Source organism: Stegostoma tigrinum, chromosome 46, assembly GCF_030684315.1.
Source record: "Stegostoma tigrinum isolate sSteTig4 chromosome 46, sSteTig4.hap1, whole genome shotgun sequence".
Classification (NCBI taxonomy): Eukaryota; Metazoa; Chordata; class Chondrichthyes; order Orectolobiformes; family Stegostomatidae; genus Stegostoma; species Stegostoma tigrinum.
In genome coordinates this window covers 4481666-4500589 of record NC_081399.1, presented here as the reverse complement: position 1 = coordinate 4500589, position 18924 = coordinate 4481666, and the positions used below count along the sequence as shown (strand labels likewise).

The following is an 18924-nucleotide window of genomic DNA, read 5'->3' as shown; positions in this document are numbered from 1 at the left end:
GTCAAGGTGACGCTGAAGATGAGCGCAGGCGGGAATGTTGTACACCCACCGTCCAGCTTCGCGATCGGCAGGACCAGGGGCTACCTGACCTATGCAGGGCAACCGAAAGTCTGCCATGCCTGTGGTAGGTCAGGTCACATGGCGGCCGACTGCAAAGCCACCATCTGCAGGAACTGCAGGGAGGAGGGACACCTTGCAAAGGATTGCCCACAAGAGAAAAGCTGCAACCTTTGCGGGGAAGAGGGCCACCTCTATCGGGCATGCCCGCGGCGGGGGACCACCTACGCCCAGGTCGCTGGCAGGGGCAATGCAGGGCCAGCCCCCCAGGAGGGGAGGAAGGCACCAGGGACCAGCAAGGACCCCACTAATGTGCAGGAGGGCCAGGCCATGCAGGAGGGCCCAGCCCTGCAGGATGGGCCCGAGGCCAGCAAAGCACACCTGCAGGCTCCGATCCCCCCCCCGACAACCCGGAGTCGATGGAGGCGGCGACAGGCGACCCAGGGGAGTGGACAGCAGTCGGGAAAGCGAGGGGGAAGGTGCGTCGATGGGCCCAGGAACCGCAACCATCAGGCGGGAAGAGGCAGCTACAGGGGGGCTATAAGAGCTCCTCTGACGAGGGGGATTCGGAGAGGGCCCACCCGAAGCAGAAGTTAAAGATCTTGAGTGGGAAGGAAAGCAGCACCCCGCTTCCAGGTGATGGGAGGCATCCTGAGGCTCCCTCCGACACCCAGTCAAGTGCCGCTGGAGCACTGGAGGGCCCCCCGGAACTTCCAGGCGGGAAGGAGGAAACAGCGCGTCCCCAGCCTGACCCAGAGCCGGACCCTCCTGCCTCCGCACCCCTGACGGGGGGATGCCACCCGGAGGGCAGCACGGATGGTTTCGTGAGCCCAGAGAGCGTCCAGCAGTTAGCCCGGGCAATGGGCATGAAGGGGCAGATGGAGGGGCTGGACCTTGGACCTGGGGAGGGTACTGCGGTCACTGCCCACAATGGGGGTATGAATTGCGAGCATTAATGTGCGCAGCGTGAAGTCAACCGCAAGATGTGTGTCCACGTTGGCCTACCTGACCACCATCGAGGCGGACCTACTGTTTCTGCAGGAGTGCGGGATACCGCACCTCGGCAGGTACGGGAAATGGTCCGGCGCCTGGACCTATGGGCCTTCGATCTGGTCGGGGGGTAACGACTGTCGCTCCTCGGGCCTTACTATTCTGTTGTGGGGGCGCGACTTCACCATCTCTCAAGTTCAGGAGGTGGTGGGGGGTGCGCCTCCTAGTGGCTGACGTCACCTACAGGAACGCTCCCCTGAGGCTGATCAACGTGTACGCCCCAGCGGTATGGAATGAGCGGTTGGCCGTCCTGCAGCGGCTTCCACCCCTGCTGGCTACGTCCAGGCCGGTCCTCCTAGGCGGAGACTTCAACTGCATCATCAATGCAGATGGAAGATCCGGCGTGGGGACAGCGGGTGGGGGGAGTCAACTGGACGTCACGTCCAGATTCCTGATGGGCACGGTGAAGGGCGCCAAGCTGCTCGACGTCTTCAGCACCCCTGCAGATGGAGCGCAGCAGAGGTACACCTGGTCGCGGCCAGACGGGTCTATCCGCTCAAGGATAGACTTCCTGTTTGTGTCACGGACGTTCTCGGTCAGGTCCACTGGCGTCGAGCCGGTGTTCTTCTCTGACCACTGCCTCCTGCTGGCTGACTGTCACTTACAGGACGACCAGCCGGCCGGCAAGGGGACGTGGGAGCTCAACACGACTCTGTTGACCCCAGAGAATGTCGAGGAGCTTAAGAGGGAGTACGCCGGTTGGAGAACCGTGAAACCCCTCTTTGAGTCTCCAGGCGACTGGTGGGAGACGGTGAAGGAGAACATCAAGAGGTTCTTTGTCCTCAAGTGTGTTCAGAAGGCAAGAGAGAGGCGGGGAAAGCTGTCGCGACTCCAGAAAAGGGTGCAGAACCTGCTCCTTCTGCAGTTGATGGGGGTCAATGTCACGGAGGACCTCCACAAAGTGAGGGGCCAGCAAGCCTCGCTCTTTGCCACGGAGGCCTCCTGGATAATCTTCCGGTCCAGGGTCCACTCCGTGGAGCAGGACGAGATATGCTCGCGTTTCTTCTTTCAGAAGGTGCACAAAGAGAGCTCTGTGCTTAGCCGGCTGAAGGAGGACGACGGCTCGGTGACATCGTCTCGGCCCGACATTTTGAGGGTCAGCAGATCCTTCTATGCCGGACTGTACGACACGAAGCCCATGGACAGCACGGCCTCTGAGTCATTCCTGTCATCTATCACGGAAGTCTTAGACGACGGCACGAGGGAGTGGCTGGACCGGCCGATATCCCTGGATGAGCTGACCAGAGCCCTCAAGTCCTTGGAGAGGAATAGGACTCCCGGAAGCGACGGCTTACCGATCGAGCTGTATTCCACTCTGTGGGACCTGGTCGGCCAGGACCTACTGGAGGTGTACGATAGTGCGCTTCGGGCAGGGGAAATGTGCAAGTCCATGAGGAAGGGCATCATCACCCTCATTTACAAGAGGAAGGGGGAGAGGGAAGAAATTAAGAATTGGCGTCCCATTTCAGTATTAAACGTGGACTACAAAATCCTGGCCAAGGTCATAGCCAACCGGGTCAGGTCTGTCCTGGAGTCAGTGATTCACCCTGACCAAACCTGTGATGTGCCGGGCAGGAAGATCGCTGAGAGCCTCGCGCTCATCAGGGATACGATCGCCTACGTGCAGGACAGGCGGGTGGACACCTGCCTCGTCAGCCTGGACCAGGAGAAGGCCTTCGACAGGGTCTCTCATGCTTACATGAGGGACGTCCTCTCCAAATTGGGGTTCGGGGAGGGCATCCGCAATTGGACCCGGCTGCTCTACGCCAACGTTGTGAGTGCAGTCTCGATCAAACGGTGGGAATCAGACAGTTTTCCTGTTAGGTCTGGAGTCAGGCAGGGCTGCCCGCTCTCTCCTGCCTTGTTCATGTGCTGTGTGGAGCCCTTCGCCGCCTCCATCAGGAAGGATGTGAGCCTGAAGGGCGTGACTATCCCAGGCAGCGGAGGCCTTCAGGTTAAGACCTCCCTGTACATGGACGATGTCGCCGTCTTCTGCACCGATCGTTGGTCGGTGAGTAGACTATTGGACATCTGCGGCCATTTGAACTGGCCTCGGGTGCTAAAGTCAATAGGAGTAAGAGCGAGGTCATGTTCTTTGGGAACTGGGACGACCGCTCCTTCTTCCCCTTCACCGTCAGGACAGACTACCTGAAGGTGCTGGGTGTTTGGTGTGGTGGAGCTGGGGCGTGCACTAAGACTTGGGAGGAGCGTATCACCAAATTGAAGCAGAAGCTGGGCAGGTGGACGCTCCGATCCCTCTCCATCGTGGGTAAGAACCTGGTTGTCAGGTGCGAGGGGCTTTCGGTACTGTTGTATGTGGCGCAGGCCTGGCCTATTACCTGGACCTGTGCCGCTGCGGTCACCCGGGCCATCTTCCACTTCATTTGGGGGTCGAGGATGGACCGGGTCCGCAGTGACACCATGTACAAAGACCTGGGGAATGGGGGAAAGGGCGTACCGAACGCCACCCTCGCCCTGACGGCTACCTTTGAGTGCGGCTGCATCAAGCTGTGCGTAGATCCTCAGTACGCAAACACCAAGTGTCACTACTTACTGAGGTTCTACCTGTCCCTGGTGTTGCGAAGGATGGGCCTGGCCTCGTTGCCGTGGAACGCTCTGAGTAGTTGGACCGTTCCGTACCACCCGTCCTTCGTGGAGAAATTTTTGAAAGGAAACACCTTTGACCACAAGGCCATCAGGCAGTGGTCAGCATGTAGTATCCTCGAGACCCTTCGGGAAAAGGAGAGGGTGGATCCCGTCGTGTGGTTCCCCACGCAGACTGCCAAAATCGTTTGGCAGAATGCCTCATTGCCAGAACTTTGAAACAAGCACAAGGACATTGCTTGGCTGGCGGTGAGAGCGGCTCTGCCAGTGAGATCCTTTATGCATGCCCGGAATCTCTGCGCCACCGCACGCTGCCCTCGAGGTCGCTGCTGGGGGCGGGGACGAGACTGTCGATCACCTCCTTCTGGAGTCTGCCTATGTGCAGGAGGTCTGGAGGGGGATGCAGTGGTATTTGTCGAGGTTCGTCCCGAGCAGCTCCGTGACACGGGACTCCGTGCCCTACGGGCTGTTTCCCGGGGCGCACACCGAGACCAACATCAACTGCGCCTGGAGGACCATCAATGCAGTGAAAGACGCTCTTTGGTCTGCCCGCAACTTGCTGGTCTGCCAGCTGAAAGAACTGACCCCGACCGAGTGTTGCAGACCGGCGCACTCCAAGGTCCAGGCCTACGTGCTGAGGGACGCGCTACAGCTTGGGGCAGCCGCCGCCAAGGCGCGGTGTGGAAAGGCCATGAAACCCCTTGTCCAGAATAGAAAAAAGGGCCCTATCTGGTAACTGGGCCCATCTGGCGCCTTGCCCAACTGGTCAGGGGGCCAACGGGGGCTGTGCGGGGTGACGACTGCCGGGGTGTTTTCTTTGCTTTGTTTTTTTTTCTTCTTTGTTTTTTTTCCTTTAGTTGGTGTATGTACCCCCTGGGTAACCCGGAGCGGCTGGCATGACTGGGTAGGTGTGTAAATATGTTTTATTTTTTATACATCTTACGAATAAAGTATATTTTTTCCAAATAAAAAACAAATGACGAAACGTCTGAAAACGAACCTTCCAGCTCAGCGAGCAAACTCACATCCAGACTGTAAATTTTATGATTAACAAGGGGCGGTTGTTAGATTCTATATTATTGACGATATCTTTAACTTGTCGTTTCCGCAGCTCGAATGCTACTTGCCACTGGTTAGCCTGAGACTTGAATTCGGAAAATCTTGTTGCATTCAACAGAGGATGCTCCTGCATCTGTCGCGTCGCAAATGGTGATGAACATTTTACAAACATTGTCGAGCATCCTCAGTTCTGTCCTTGTAACGGAGGGTTGGTCAATGATGACGACGCTGAAAGTGCCTCGGCCAGAAATTGTGCATAGATGTCGTGGAACTAAAGGATTCATTTAGTTTGGGCGATCTTCGTTTCGGGAAAGCAAACACGGAGTTCGACATCCTCGCAATCGGCTTGTTATTTGCTATTGGCATTCACCCTGAGTGGGAACACATGATTGCTCGATTCTCAGCGCTCGTTATGCACTGAGAACACAACTTCATTTGAACCTGTTGTCAACATGTGCGGGAAGTGGAAGTCCGATTTAAAAGCAGCTGGCGAACAGGGACTTGAACCCCTGGACCCTCAGATTAAAAGTCTGATGCTCTACCGACTGAGCTACCGGGGCTCCGGCTCCCGCCTGCCTCCTGCAGTGACTGTCAGTGGTGAACAGAACCGAAAGCTTTCACTTGCGCTCTGCATGACTGGAATTTTACCATTTCTTGTGACATCCCCGACCTCCGCAATTCGTTCGCTCTTGCTCGACACCAGCACACACCCATCTGCCATCCTGCCCAATTTATAACCTCTCTCATGACACTTTAGCGGAGTTATGTCAAATATTTGCTTCCGGAAAGCTGCCAAATCAACACTTTCGACTCAATGCTGATATACTGACCAGCTCAACGGACACAGAGGAACATGAAATCGCTGGTGAAACTCAAAAGCTCTGGAAGCATCTGTGGGGAACGAACACAGATCGCACTTGGAGTGCAATAAGGCTTCTCGACCTGCAACAACCATTCCCAACTTCCTATATGCCAGTTATGATTCAATGTTGCAGAGAGTTTGCCTCTGATACCTTCTGAAGACAGTTTTGCTGGGGCTCCTTGAAACTCTCCGTTTAAAGACAACTTAAAAAAAAACTTTATTTTTCCCCTCCTCACTTGCAATGACGAAATCCAGAATTGGCACCCCCACTGTGGGTCCCCTCGCGTTCTGCTTGTGTTTACAAAAATTTTGTGGAGACAGCATGTAATTAATTCAATCTCAACAGCCGTTGTACAGTTTGAAGCCAAATTTATTGAAATATTCTACATGTACGACTCGCGTTAAAAAGCAGCGCTCGAACCGGGAGTGCAATCAATGTGAAATGGCGGCTATGAAGTCGCAGAAGGTGTTTGCGCCTGCGTCTCCACACTGAGGGATTCTGACTTCCAGTCCAAAGAAATTTTCTGGATAAACTCAGCGTGTCTGGCGGCATCTGTTAAAGCAAAAACGGAGTTAACACTTCCGGTCCTGTGACCATTCATCAGAACAGTTGGGAAGTGGGATAACGTCAGTTTTTAAGTCAAATAAATTGGAGGGGAATTGGGGTAGGGTGTAAAAGATGGGATAGAGCCCCAAGAGAGAGAAATGCAGTTGGACAAAGACTTGATGGCGATGAGATTGGGAGGGTGAGAGGTTGTTAATGGAGACTATTAGTGACAAAAAACAAGTGGTGTGGAAAGGCAGACTATGCGGGAACAAGACCTGGTGAGTGGGCAGGGAACTGGGGCATGGGAGAGCTTAAGCCCTCAAGCTTTTGAACTCGTTATTGACCCTGCTGACACCCAATCGTAGAACGACATGCCATTCTTCCCCTTTTCTGTAGGCCTCCCTGGAACATTGCAGCAAGGTGGAGGCAGTGATTTTGACCAGGCAACAAGGTGGTATCTTTTCGCGGCAGGCAACGGGTTGTTCTTGTTTCTTTCTATCTGTAGAACGTAGATGTTTTGCGAAGTCGTCACCCTGTCTAATCTTTGTCTCGCAATGTTGACGAGGTTTCAGTTCCAGCTTCCAACTCCTGGCACTGAGATGAGTGACCTCCCAACAGCCATGAACTAATTCCTATGCGCCAAGTAGGACTCCACACAGCAGCGAGATTGCTCACAAATAGCCAATAATTGCAGAGTTTCTGGCGCTCTTAGTTGGCATGATTGGTATGAACTTTCCGTTTCTTTGTCTGATCGCTTCGTTGATTTTTAAGGATCTTCATTTCCCAAAAGCCAACTCAGAGTTGGGCATCATTACAATTGGCCTGTTATTTATTGTTGAAATTCACCCTGAGTGGGAACACATGATTGAATGAATGAGAGCGTACGTTATGCAGTGAGAAGGAAACGTCATTTTTGCTTATTGTCGGCGTGTGCGGCAAGTGGAAGTCTGATTTAAAAGCAGCGCCCGAACAGGGACTTGAACCCTGGAACCTCAGATTAAAAGTCTGACGCTCTACCGACTGAGCTACTCGGGCTCCAGCCCCCACCCCCTCTGCAGGGACTGTCAGTGTTGAACAGAACCTAAAGCTTTCACTTCCGCTCCGCATGACTGGATTTCTACCATTTCTTGTGCCACCCCCGACCTCCGCAAATCTTTCGCTCGTGCTCGACACCGGAACGCACATATCTTACATCCTGCCCAATGTATAAACTCACTCACGTTATTTTAACGGAGTTATGTTAAATGTCTGCTTCCTGAAAGCTGCCACATCAGCACCTCTGACTCAAAGCTGATGCACTGTCCAGCTCAACGGACACAGAGCAACATGTCGAGAAATCGCTGTTGAAACTCAAAATGTCCGAGGGCATCTGTGGGGAACGAACACAGATCGCATTTGGAGTGCTATGCGGCTTCTTGGCCGCCAAAAACCATTCCCACATTCCTATATGCCAGTTATAATTCCGTGCTGCGCAGCGTTTCCTGGTGCTCCTTGAAACTCTCCGTTACAGACAATTTTTGTTTAAAAAAAGAATCCTAATTTATTTTTCCCATTCTCATTTGCAATAAGGAAATCCAAAATTGGCATCCCCACTTTGGGCGCCCTCGCGTTCTGAGTGTGTTTCCGAAGAATTTGTGGAGACAGCATGTGATTAATTCATTCTCAACACCCGTTATACAGTTTGAAGCCAAATTTATTGAAATATTCAGCATGTAGGACACAGGTTAAACAGTAGCGCTCGACCCGGGATTGGAATCAGTGTGAAATCGCGACTGATGTAGTTGCGGAAGGTGTTTGCGCCTGCGTCTCCGTCGTGAAGAATTCAAGCATCCACTCCAAAGAAATTTGCTGGATAAGCTCAGCGGGTCTGGCGGCATCTGTTAAAGCAAAAACAGAGTTAACACTTCGGGTCCTGTGACCTTTCATCCGAACAGATGGGAAGTGGGATAACGTCAGTTTTTAAGTCAAATAAATTGGAGGGGAATTGGGGTAGGGTGTAAAAGATGGGATCGAGCCCCAAGAGAGAGAAGTGCAGTTTGACAAAGACTTGATGGCGATGAGATTGGGAGGGTGAAAAGTTGTTAATAGAGACTATTAGTGACAAACAACAAGTGGTGTGGAAAGGCAGACTATGTGGGAAAACGACCTGGTGAGTGGGCAGGGAGCTGGGGCATGGGAGGGCTTAGGCCCTCAAGCTTTTGAACTCGTTATGACCCTGCTAACACCGAATCGTAGAACGACATGCCATTCTTCCACTTTTCTGTAAGCCTCCCTGGAACATTGCAGCAATGTGGAGGCAGAGATTTTGACCAGGGAACAAGGTGGTATCTCATCGCGGCAGGCAACGGGTTGTTCTTGTTTCTTTCTATCAGTAGAACGTAGATTTTTTGCGAAGTCGTCACCCTGTCTAATCTTTGTCTCGCAATGTTGACGAGGTTTCAGTTCCAGCTTCCAACTCCTGGCACTGAGATGAGTGACCTCCAACAGCCATGAACTAATTCCTATGCGCCAAGTAGGACTTCACACAGCAGCGAGATTGCTTACAAATAGCCAATGATTGCAGCGTTTCTGGCGCTCTTAGTTGGCACATTGGTATGAACTTTCCGTTTCTTTGTCTGATCGCTTCTTTGATTTTTAAGGATCTTCATTTCCCAAAAGCCAACTCAGAGTTGGGCATCATTACAATTGGCCTGTTATTTATTGTTGAAATTCACCCTGAGTGGGAACACATGATTGAATGAATGAGAGCGTACGTTATGCAGTGAGAAGGCAACGTCATTTTTGCTTATTGTCGGCGTGAGCGGCAAGTGGAAGTCTGATTTAAAAGCAGCGCCCGAACAGGGACTTGAACCCTGGACCCTCAGATTAAAAGTCTGATGCTCTACCGACTGAGCTACCCGGGCTCCAGCCAACAGAGCGTCTGCAGGGACTGCCAGTGTTGAACAGAACCTAAAGATTTCACTTCCGCTCTGCATGACTGGATTTCTACCATTTCTTGTGCCATCCCCGACCTCCGCAAATCTTTCGCTCTTGCTCGACACCAGAACGCACCCATCTTCCATCCTGCCCAATGTATAAACTCTCTCACGTTATTTTAACGGAGTTATGTTAAATGTTTGCTTCCCGAAAGCTGCCAAAGCAACACTTACGACTCAAAGCTGATGCACTGTCCAGCTCAACGGACACAGAGGAACATGTCGAGAAATCGCTGGTGAAACTCAAAAGCTCCGGAGGCATCTGCGCGAAATGAAGGCAGATCGCACTTGGAGTGCCATAAGGCTTCTTGACCGCCAACAACCATTCCCACATTCCTATATGCCAGTTATGATTCAATGCTGCATAGAGTTTGCCTCTGATAACTATTGATGACAGTTCTGCTGGTGCTGCTTGAAACTCTATGTTACAGACTTTTTTTTGAAAAAAGAATCCGACTTTATTTTTCCCGTTCTCATTTGCAATAAGGAAATCCAGAATTTGCATCCCCACTCTGGGCGCCCTCGCGTTCTGCTTGTGTTTTCAAAGAATTCGTAGAGACAGCATGCGATTAACTCATTCTCAACACCCGTTATGTAGCTTGAAGCCAAATGTATAGAAATATTCAGCATGTAGGACTCGAGTTAAACAGCAGCGCTCGAACCGGGATTGCAATCAATGTGAAATGGCCACGGATGAAGTAGCAGAAGGTGTTTGCGCCTGCGTCTCCACACTGAGGGATTCAAGTTTCGAGTCCAAAGAATGTTGCGGGAAAAGCTCAGCGGGTCTGGCGACATCCGTGAAAGCAAGAACAGAGTCAACGTTTCGGCTCCTGTGACCTTTCATCAGAATCAATGGGGCCTGAGACGACATCAGTTTTTATGCAAAACAAAGTGGAGGGGAATGGGGGCAGAGGGCAAAGGAAGGGACAGAGCTGCAGGAGAGAGAAGAGCAGTTGGACAAAGACTTGATGGCGATGAGATTGGGATGGGGAATGGTTGTTAATGGAGACCATCAGTGACAAACAGCAAGTGGTGTGGAAAGGCAGGCTCTGTGCGAACAGGACCTGGTGAGTGGGCAGGGAGCTGGGTCACGGCAGTGCTTAGGCACGAAAATTTTTGAACTCGTTATGGACCCTGCTGCCACCCACTCGTAGAAAGACTTGTCATTCTCCCACTTTTCCTCGAGCTTCGCTGGAACATTGTATCAAGTCGAGACAGAGATGTTGGCCTGGGAACAGGGTGGTGTTTTAAAGTGGCAGGCAACGCGTTCTTCAGGGTCGTTCCTCCGAGGTTTATTTTACTTTGTTTGATCTTCAGCCTTATTTTCGACCATCGTAATTTCCCAAAACTGATTTCGGAGATCGCCATGATGGCAATGGGATTGTGACATAACGTTGGTAAAAAAAAAAGCCTCCGGGAGGCTTCTATCATTGTGCCAATTTCGATATTCCTGGTCCAACTCGAAGCCAAGTTGATTTTAACATCGTGAGGGATTCCAGCAAGTTGAACTCGGATTTAAAAGCATTGCGCGAATAACGACTTGAATCCGAGAACACCGCATTAAAACTCTGACCCTGCAGCGACTGAGTTACCCGATCCCCGGGCCCCGGCGGGCGCGTCGCGGCAGTGACTCTCAGAAATGAACAGAAGCTACTGCTTTCATTTTCTCAAGGCATAACATGTTTTCTAAATGTTTTCGTCAGTGTGACACGGCCCACCTCCACCATTCGTTTACTACGACATGACAACAGCACGGATCCGTCTCCAATTCTGCACAAATTACACGTTCTCACTCGTTCAATTTCTGAGTGTGGTTGTGTTCAATGTTTTGTTTCCTGAAAGCTATGAATCACAAATTTCATCTGAATGCTGGTGTCATGCCCACCTCAAAAGTTGTGGAGAAACTGCTGATGAAACGCAGAAGCTCTGGCAGCATCCGTGGAGAGCAAACACAGATAGCACTCGGAGTCCAGTTACTGGTGAACACCAAGTTCACCAAAAGACATCGCTCAACTGACATTTGCGTGAAACGAATGCTACTGGCCACCGGTTGTCGAGTGGCAAATGGTGCTGCACATCTTACAGAAATCGGCGCATACATCCTGACTTCTGAGCGGATGACGGTGGGAATGGTCACTGATGAGGCATGTGAAAGCGATAGCGCCTGGGACTCCACACTGGCGAATTCCTGCTTCCATGTCCGGGAACTAAAAATGAATGACCTGCTACAATCATGTCCAAATTCCTCTGGGCCAGGTACGACTGCACGCAGCAGACAGATTGCTGACCAATTCGCATTGATTGAACTTTGTCCGGCGCTCGGATATGGCACGTTTTCGGAAACTTTATTTTCCTTTGTTTGATCTGGTCGGTTACTTTGGACGATCTTAATTTCCCGAAACAAAATCCAGAGCCGTTTCTGCTCGCATTGAACTGGTCAGCTGTTGTTGAAATGAAAACTCGTCTGATTGTTTCAATCTCAGCGACTGTTGGAGATTTTAAATCGCAGTCAATTTAATGACGATGAGCTTTTTGTACAAGTTGAACACCGACTTCAAAGAAACTCCCACGCAGCGAATTGACCCTGGATCTACTGATTAAACGTTCGATAATCTACCGACTGATCACTCCGGCCTCAGTGGGCAGTCGCGCTGCGGTGACACTCATTGGTGAACAGAATCTAGTGCTTTCTTTTCCATTATGCATTACACTTTTCTGACATTTTCTTTCTCGCAACGTCGTCGATCACCACAATGAATTGACAAATGCACGACATCACCGCGTCCCAGTCTCCCAGCCGGCACATAGTTCTCATTCTCTCCCGTTCTCTATTTTGTGCGAGGAAGGTTAAAGGTTATGTCGTGGCAATGGGGTCAGTTCGGAGATTTGCAAGGCCATTACAGGCAAGAAGGTAAGATTTTCAAGACAAGCACGTTGTCAATATGTGGCAAAGCAAATTTTTTTTTCTAAAAGGGAAATTTCTGCTGCTTGTCTCCAGGGCCACTCTTCGTAGTGTGCTGAACACTAATTTATACTTTAGATATCCTGCCCATTCCACTTGGGCCAACCCATTTCTCACGTTTGGGAAAGTTTCCTTCGCTGTGTTGTCAGCTTGAACGTCTCATTTATGTGGGTAATTTTGCATCTAATAATACCTAACCGAAACCAATGATTGTTACATTCCCCCACATGGTCACTCACTGGCACCTTACCGACTTTATTTTATCATCGGCGGGATTTGGGCTTTGCCGACGGGCCATCACCGGGTCCAGATTCCTAAATGCTCTTGAGAATGTCGGGCCGAGCTCCCTTCTTGCAAAGCTGTATTCCACGTGCTGTTGCAGGTCCCACAACGCCCTTGGTTCGGGAATTTCCGAATTGTGAAAGAGCAGCAGTGAGGGCGGGCAACCTATTTCCGAGGCAGGTTGTTGAGATTCTCGGAGTGGTAGCGGCAGGTAATGCCGTTTCCACGTATCTGTTGCGCCAATGCTTTCACGTGGACGTTGTCCGGGACTTGCAAGATGCATTTTGATGATGTTTAGTCTATTTACGCACTGCAGCTTGTAGATATTACACCCTGCTTCACCTGGCCTTTGGCAGTGTAGGCAGTGAATGATTTGTGAAGAAGGTGCCATTCAAGCGGATGGTTTTGCCTTGAGCACCGCTAAGTTTCTTGAAATTTTTTGGAGCTGCACCCATTCGGTGAAGTAGAGAATATTCGTTCAGCCTCCCGACTTTTGAGTTGTCGGACAGTCTTTGGGGAGTCATGAGCTGAGTCTCCTGTCGCAGAGTTCCTATGTTCTGACCTGCTCAGTGCGTTCAGATTGCAAGTCGGATTGAGTTTCTTATCAAATGTGAGCCCAGCAAGTAGTGTTATGCGCTTTCACAGGACAGGAAATGGCATCACCAACCCAAGGAACCCTAAACCGATAAATAGAAAGCGGAACATAACACCAGCGCTTCGTCGGAGGCTCACTGATGATGTTACCTAGAATGGTGACGAAACGCCTGAAAACGAACCTTCCAGCTCAGCGAGCAAACTCACATCCAGACTGTAAATTTTATGATCAACAAGGGGGGGTTGTTAGATTCTATATTATTGACGATATCTTTGACCTGTCGTTTTCGCAGCTCGAATGCTACTTGCCACTGGTTAGCCTGAGACTTGAATTCGGAAAATCTTGTTGCATTCAACAGAGGATGCTTCTGCATCTGTCGCGTCGCAAATGGTGCTGAACATTTTACAAACATTGTCGAGCATCCTCAGTTCTGTCCTTGTAACGGAGGGTTGGTCAATGATGACGACGCTGAAAGTGCCTCGGCCAGAAATGGTGCATAGATGTCGTGGAACTAAAGGATTCATTTAGTTTGGGCGATCTTCGTTTCGGGAAAGCAAACACGGAGTTCGACATCCTCGCAATCGGCTTGTTATTTGCTATTGGCATTCACCCTGAGTGGGAACACATGATTGCTCGATTCTCAGCGCTCGTTATGCACTGAGAACACAACTTCATTTGAACCTGTTGTCAACAAGTGCGGGAAGTGGAAATCTGATTTAAAAGCAGCGCCTGAACCGGGACTTGAACCCTGGATCCTCAGTTTGAAAGTAAAATGCTCTACCAACTGAGCTATACCGGCAACCACGTCCCCTTCTGACACTTTTCTGTAAGCCTCCCTGGAACATTGCAGCAATGTGGAGGCAGACATTTTGACCAGGGAACAAGGTGGTATCTTATCGCGGCAGGCAACGGGTCGTTCTTGTTTCTTTCTATCAGTAGAACGTAGATGTTTTGCGAAGTCGTCACCCTGTCTAATCTTTGTCTCGCAATGTTGACGAGGTTTCAGTTCCAGCTTCCAACTCCTGGAACTGAGATGAGTGACATCCAACAACCATGAACTAATTCCTATGCGCCAAGTAGGACTCCACACAGCAGCGAGATTGCTCACAAATAGCCAATGATTGCAGAATTTCTGGCGCTCTTAGTTGGCACATTGGTATGAACTTTCCGTTTCTTTGTCTGATCGCTTCGTTTATTTTTAAGGATCTTCATTTCCAAAGGCCAACTCAGAGTTGGGCATCATTACAATTGGCCTGTTATTTATTGTTGAAATTCACCCTGAGTGGCAACACATGATTGAATGAATGAGAGCGTACGTTATGCAGTGAGAAGGCAATGTCATTTTTGCTTATTGTCGGCGTGTGCGGCAAGTGGAAGTCTGATTTAAAAGCAGCGCCCGAACAGGGACTTGAACCCTGGACCCTCAGATTAAAAGTCTGATGCTCTACCAACTGAGCTACCCGGGCTCCAGCCAACATAGCGTCTGCAGGGACTGTCAGTGTTGAACAGAACCTAAAGCTTTCACTTCCTTTCTGTATGACTGGATTTCTACCATTTCTTGTGCCATCCCCGACCTCCGCAAATCTTTCACTCTTGCTCGACACCAGAATGCACCCTTCTTCCATCCTGCCCAATGTATAAACTCTCTCACGTTATTTTAACGGAGTTATGTTAAATGTTTGCTTCCTGAAAGCTGCCAAAGCAACACTTCCAACTCAAAGCTGATGCACTGTCCAGCTCAACGGACACAGAGGAACACTGATGGATTCAAGCTTCGAGTCCAAAGAAGGTTGCGGGAAAAGCTCAGCGGGTCTGGCGGCATCTGTGAAAGCCAGAACAGAGTCAACGTTTCGGGTCCTGTGACCTTCCATCAGAATCAATGGGGCCTGAGACGACGTCAGTTTTTATGCAAAACAAAGTGGAGGGGAATGGGGGCAGAGGGCAAAGGAAGGGACAGAGCTGCAGGAGAGAGAAGAGCAGTTGGACAAAGATTTGATGACGATGAGATTGGGAGGGGGAGAGGTTGTTAATGGAGACTATTAGTGACAAACAACAAGTGGTGTGTAAAGGCAGACTATGTGGGAACAAGACCTGGTGAGTGGGCAGGGAACTGGGGCATGGGAGAGCTTACGCCCTCAAGCTTTTGAACTCGTTATGACCCTGCTGACACCCAATCGTAGAACGACATGCCATTCTTCCACTTTTCTGTAAGCCTCCCTGGAACATTGCAGCAAGGTGGAGGCAGACATTTTGACCAGGGAACAAGGTGGTATCTTGTGGCAGGCCACGGGTTGTTCTTGTTTCTTTCTATCAGTAGAACGTAGATGTTTTGCGAAGTCGTCACCCTGTCTAATCTTTGTCTCGCAATGTTGACGAGGTTTCAGTTCCAGCTTCCAACTCCTGGAACTGAGATGAGTGACCTCCAACAGCCGTGAACTAATTCCTATGCGCCAAGTAGGACTCCACACAGCAGCGAGATTGCTTACAAATAGCCAATGATTGCAGCGTTTCTGGCGCTCTTAGTTGGCACATTGGTATGAACTTTCCGTTTCTTTGTCTGATCGCTTCGTTGATTTTTAAGGATCTTCATTTCCCAAAAGCAAACACAGAGTTTAACATCTGTGCAATTGGCCTGTTATTTATTGTTGAACTTCACCCTGAGTGGGAACACATGATTCCCGACCTCCAGACATCATTCACAATTTCATGATACCAGCACGTATCCATCCCCAGTCCTGCACAAGTTACACACTCCCTCGTGCTCTTTTTTTTGAGCGCAGTCGTGTTAAATGTTTGCTTCCTGAAAGCTACCAAATCACAACAGGCTTTCAGCAATTCAAAGCTTGGGCTAAGATTGTATCAGAGATAATAGGAACTGCAAGTGCTGGGGAATCTGAGCAAACAAGGCGTGGAGCAGAATGAACACAGCAGCCCAAGCAGCATCTTCGGAGCAGGAAAGCTGACGTTTTGGGCCTAGACCCTTCATCAGAAATGGGGAAGGGGAAGAGCGTTCTGAAATAAATAGTGGGAGAGCGGGAGGCAGATCGAAGATAGATAGAGAAGAAAATAGGTGGAGAGGAGGCAGTCAAGTTAAAGAGGCAGGGATGGACCCAGTGAAGGTGAGTGTAGGTGGTGAGGTAGGGAGGAGGTTGGCCAGTCCAGGGAGGACGGACAGGTCTATGGGGTGGGATGGGGTTCGTAGGTAGGAAATAAGGGTGTGTCGAGAGGTGGGAGGAAGGGATAGGAGAGAGGAAGAACAGGTTAGGGAGGAGGGTATGAGCTGGACTGGTTTTGGGTTGCAGTCGGGGGAGGGGAGATTTTAAAGCTTGTGAAGTCCACATTGATACCATTGGGCTGCAGGGCTCCCAAGTGGAAAATGAGTTGCTGTTCCTGCAACCTTCAGGTGGCATCATTGTGACACTCCAGGAGGCCCAGGATGGATATGTTGTCTAACGAATAGGAGGGGGAGTTAAAATGGCTCGTGACTGGGAAGTGCAGTTGTTTATTGCAAACCGAGCGGAGGTGTTCTGCAAAGCGGTCCCCAAGCCTCCGCTTGGTTTCCCCAATGTAGAGGAGGCCATAACAGGTACAGCGGATGCAGTATACCACATTGGCAGATGTGCAGGTGAACATCTGCTTAATGTGGAAAGTCATCTTGGGGCCTGGGATGGGGGTGAGGGAGGAGGTGTGGGGGCAAGTGTAGCACTTCCTGCGGTTGCAGGGGAAGGTGCCGGGGGTGGTGGGGTTGGAGGGGAGTGTGGAGCCGACAAGGGAGTCACGGAGAGAGTGGTCTCTCCGGAAGGCAGACAAAGGTGGGGAGGGAAAAAAATGTCTTTGGTAGTGGGGTTGGATTCCAGATGGCCGAAGTGTCGGACGATGATGTGTTGTGTCCGGAGGTGTTGGTTGTGGGGAAAGAGGGTCTCATGTTCTGGCGCAGAACGAACTCAATGTTGACTCCTGAAGGCTTTCACATATCTGCACAGAAGATGAGGTGCCCTTGCTTGAGCTTTGCTGTAACGCTGGAAGAGTCCAGAGACAGCAATCGTAACAAGTAGGTGAGGTGAAGTGGTAACACTGCTCAGAAAGGTGGGAAAGGCAGAAAGCCTCAAGGTACCTCACGAAGGAAAGACTACTTGAAAATACAGAAACAAAAGAAAAACCACCAAAAAAATTGCACAGCAGATCGAATTGGGGAACACAGACAAGGGTCACACTGAAAGCTCGACCCAGACCAAAGGTGAAAGAAAACAACCAAATTCAAAAAAGCCTGACTATTCTTTAACATAACATCAGTCTCCACAGATGCTATCGAAAAATTGCCAATGATGATTTCATTTCAAACCATCAAAGCAGGGTATTTGGAAAGTTTTCAAGAAGCAATAATCACACACCAGTTAACCCTCACCAGCTACTCTCCTGCCACTGCACAAAGCCAAGTGCTATCTGTTGCCGAATGATAGTCTCTGGGACCCATTTACAGATGTGGTGTGTAACTTTAATCCCTTTCCTACGCTGTATTATTATCAGCTACAAAAACTGTTTAACAATCAATGTGCTGAAACTGGCTCAGAAACGTCAAACATATTCCAGCTAATCGGGATGTTAAAACAGTGTCGAAAATGTCAGTATGTTAATAAGGCATAAACTGTCTCGCGTGAATTGCAGCGATCCACTGTTTGCAACGAATGTTAGTCGGAGCTTCGCTGGGGGTCGCTTAAAAACGTCTTGAAAAATTCTCCGCTAAAATGCTGCTTAAAAACGTAATTTAAAAATTAAGACTTCCAATCTAGTCAGAATTCTATTGTACCTGGTGACTGTGACCCGATGACGATGGTTGGGGGTAATTTGCTGGTGACAAGGGTTAATGTGAACTTTTCACTGTTAACTGCAGGACACCGACACATTTGGCGATGATACGGAGGACTTGCCTCATTTTGCTTGTACATTACGATTTCGAATTTTTACATACCTGCACTTTGATTTTTAAAAAATATTTTGTTTCAGTTTGCCATGAGTGCTTTATGAAGGTGTAATTACTTTACAACTGTGACTGTCAATAAACATTTTTTAAAAAATTGAGTAGATGAATGCAATCTGGACCATTTGCTGCTTCCAGGATTTCAGTGAGAGGTGATGCTCATCTGCATTACCCACTTTGTGTTTATTACCACTTTTATTTTGTTTATGGCAGTATTCTTAACTTTTACCATCTGCTTAGGAGCAGCTGTTTTAGTCCATTTGGGACATGAGTTTTCTCTTGTCTACATTTTGGGTTGCGGTTTGCCCCCTTTTGCCAGTCTTCTGCTTTGTGGATATCCTCAGAATTGATTTCACCCCTCAGTTGTTCCTCTTCAGGTGCCTCTTTCGCAGGTTACAAAACAGAAATTGCTGGAAGGGCACAGTGGGTGCAGTAAATTGATTGCTACAGGTCCTTACATAAGAAGATTAACTGTGGGTTTTAAGGCATTCTGTTGGTAGTGAAACATTCGTGACATGTGTGGATCAAGAAAGACAAAAACACGGTTGCAATTTCTTCCATTCCTCTCGATAGCAGAAGGTTAGAATGTTCCATCTCTAGGCATTTACAGCAGATAAGAGATCAGCTCTGCTGAAAGCAAACCGATGCAATATTCCAGTCAAGTTCAACGTAATTTGGAAGAACAGTATCTGATTTAATGCTTTGGCATTTTACAGCATTCAGCAATCAATACTGAGTTTGAAAATTCAAACCATGGGATCTCTATTTGAATCTTCTAATTTGATGACTTCCATTACTTTCTATTTCCCTCCTAGAGTTGCATCAAATGGTTACCAATAAATTTACTTTCATAACCACGTGTCTTTCCCTCAGAAACAGCCTTTGCTTCTGAGTTTCCCTGTGCGTGTTCCAACTGAAATTCTATTTTTTTTTTAAAAATTCCCCCAGGATTA

At 49.5% G+C, this 18924-nt stretch overlaps 4 non-coding genes across 4 annotated transcripts; all 4 read right to left on the bottom strand.

Annotated features, from left to right (window-relative positions):
• Positions 1-7141: 7141 nt before the first annotated feature.
• Positions 7142-7214, bottom strand: trnak-uuu (transfer RNA lysine (anticodon UUU)). The gene has a single exon. It is a non-coding gene; the product is annotated as a tRNA-Lys (tRNA).
• Positions 7215-9009: 1795 nt separating this feature from the next.
• On the bottom strand, positions 9010-9082 carry trnak-uuu (transfer RNA lysine (anticodon UUU)). Its single transcript has one exon. It is a non-coding gene; the product is annotated as a tRNA-Lys (tRNA).
• A 5304-nt stretch (positions 9083-14386) lies between these two features.
• trnak-uuu (transfer RNA lysine (anticodon UUU)) lies at positions 14387-14459 on the bottom strand. Its single transcript has one exon. It is a non-coding gene; the product is annotated as a tRNA-Lys (tRNA).
• Positions 14460-17279: 2820 nt separating this feature from the next.
• Positions 17280-17427, bottom strand: LOC125449646 (U4 spliceosomal RNA). Its single transcript, XR_007246949.1, has one exon. It is a non-coding gene; the product is annotated as a U4 spliceosomal RNA (small nuclear RNA).
• Positions 17428-18924: the final 1497 nt, after the last annotated feature.